At 70.3% G+C, this 2,353-nt stretch overlaps 1 protein-coding gene across 1 annotated transcript in view; it reads left to right on the top strand.

Moving 5' to 3' along the window:
- The window catches only part of EMIHUDRAFT_454433 (hypothetical protein), a 7,069-nt gene extending 5,456 nt beyond the window's left edge, over positions 1 to 1,613 (top strand). Inside the window, exons 13-16 of the mRNA XM_005791732.1 lie at positions 197 to 390; positions 876 to 1,038; positions 1,216 to 1,304; positions 1,501 to 1,613. The gene's annotated coding sequence lies outside the window, so the exon portion shown is untranslated. The remainder of the gene's footprint in view (positions 1 to 196; positions 391 to 875; positions 1,039 to 1,215; positions 1,305 to 1,500) is intronic.
- Positions 1,614 to 2,353: the final 740 nt, after the last annotated feature.

Below are 2,353 nucleotides of genomic sequence, written 5' to 3'. Positions count from 1 at the left end.
CGAGTCTGGACTGGACACTAGCGGTATTCGGAGGCCGGGACGGAGAGAGACGCTCACTCACACACACGTACTCGCACATATACACATCACACACTCACACACACACACACACACTCATACACGCACACACACACACACACACAGAGGCAGGGAGGGAGGCAGGGAGGGCAGGGAGGGAGCGGAGGACGGCAGTCCACCGTCTGCGTGCGTCTGAGCGCGGCCATCGCCTCGCGGCGGGTCTCGCCGCCGTCGAAGTAGCACGTCTTTGGGTCGCCCTTGAAGTAGCACGACATGCAGTCGATCTTGTCCAGCGTCGAGAGGTACTCCGTGAGCTCGTCGCGCGAGATGTCAGCAGACTCGTCGCCGTCGATCGCGCGCAGCAGCTGCTCGGAGAGAGACAGCCGAGGTTTAGCCAAAGTTGAGCCGAAGTGCAGCCGAGGTGCAGCCGAGGAGGGGCAGCCGAGGTGCGGCCGAGGTGGAGCCGAGGAGGTGCGGCCGAGGTGCGGCCGAGGTGCGGCCGAGGTGCAGCCGAGGTGCGGCCGAGGTGCGGCCGAGGTGCAGCCGAGGTGCAGCCGAGGAGGTGCAGCCGAGGTGCAGCCGAAGTGCGGCCGAGGTGCAGCCGAGGTGCGGCCGAGGTGCGGCCGAGGTGCAGCCGAGGTGCGGCCGAGGTGCGGCCGAGGTGCAGCCGAGGTGCAGCCGAGGAGGGGCAGCCGAGGTGCAGCCGAAGTGCGGCCGAGGTGCAGCCGAGGAGGTGCAGCCGAGGTGCAGCCGAGGTGCGGCCGAGGTGGAGCCGAGGAGGTGCGGCCGAGGTGCGGCCGAGGTGCAACCGAGGTGCGGCCGAGGTGCGGCCGAGACTGGCGGAGGGTGCCTGCTCGGGCGACGGCGCCGGCTGCCCCGTCCCTGCAAGGAGCTTGCAGATCTCCGGCGTCTGCTGCAGCGCGCGGCGCAGCTCGTGCATCGAGATGCGCCCGTTGGCGTCCGAGTCCATCGCCGAGAAGATGAGGTACACGAGAGAGTCGCGGAACTCCGCCGCCTCCTGGGCGGCGCAAAAGGACGGGTGGAGGAAAGGAAGGCACTTGGCGCGCGGCGCCGTGCCGAGGGGAGGGGCTCATGCTCGGCCTCCATGCTCGGGGAATCTCGGGAAATCTCGGGGAGTCTCGGGAAATCTCGGGTAGTCTCGGGAAATCTCGGGTGTTCTCGGGGTAGTGCCGGCCTCCATCTCGCTGCAGCCCACGTCGCCGATCGAGTGGTAAGAGACGTGCGTCAAGCGAGAGCTGCTGCGCAGGCTCTGGTCCGAGCTGCAGCCTGCGAGGGAGAGAGTGGGGGGGGGGAGGGGGGGAGATCGGGGGGGCGAGATTGCGAGCCTGCGATTCCCCCCCCACAGACAGACACCGCCGCTGCAAGCCGTCCGAGGCGCGGGTCGGCACATTCCCCTCGCTGTGATGGCGGGTCCTCTCGGGTCCTCTCGGGTCCTCTCGGGTCCTCTCGGGTCCTCTCGAGCCTTCCGAGGAGCGGTTCAGCACATTCCCCTCGCTGTTGTGCCGGTTGAGGGCCGCCCCCCGCCACTCGCCCAGCGACTCCCACCCCCTTGCCGCCAGCCCCGCCCCCTCCGCCCCCTCCGCCTCCGCCGCCGGGAGAAGTGGCACGGCGTCTTCCGCGAGTCCCGCGTAGTGGCGCAGGTAGATGCGCGCCGCCCGCTCCCGAGACACCTGCACCAGACCGCGCCGTCTCTCGGCCGTCTCTCGGCCGCACCTCGGCCGCACCTCGGTCGCATCTCGGCTGCATCTCGGCCGTCTCTCGGCCGTCTCCCCCGCGACACCTCCTCCAGAGAGTGCTTGAAGCCGTCGACGTGGCAGAGCAGAAACGTGTCCTGTTCACACCAGCGGCGGGTGTGTGAAGAGGCGCCGCTCACGGCCGCCCGGCGCGGCGACAGCAGAGGCGGGGCGGGGCGACTACTCTCCTTTTCGGGGAGCCACGCCTTGACGAAACGGAAGCCCACCTGGCGAGACAGTTCCGAGAAGGGTCCGAGCCGGCTCGGGCAGGTGTCGTACGCCTCGACGAGACGGCCGCCCACCCCGTGCTCGCCCGGCTCGCACAGACCAACCAAGGAGCTGGCCGCCCGACCAAGAGGCTCGCACAGCCCGACCAAAGAGGAGGAAGAGCTCGCCGCCGACGCCGCGCCGCCGCGCGGCGGCGGGTCGGCCTTGAAGGGAGATGCGGCGCCGCCCGAGGACGTCCGCCACGGCGAACAGGGTGGCCGCGAGGCCGGAGGCGCCCGGCGAGCCGTCCTCCCTTGCGGGAGGGGCGGGGGCCCCGCGCCCTTTGCCCTGCGAAACACGAGGCTTCTCTGCGG

Source organism: Emiliania huxleyi (assembly GCF_000372725.1).
Source record: "Emiliania huxleyi CCMP1516 unplaced genomic scaffold EMIHUscaffold_110, whole genome shotgun sequence".
Taxonomy (NCBI): domain Eukaryota; phylum Haptophyta; order Isochrysidales; family Noelaerhabdaceae; genus Emiliania; species Emiliania huxleyi.
Note: the sequence above shows the minus strand (reverse complement) of the source record. Positions and strands in the feature narration are given on the sequence as shown.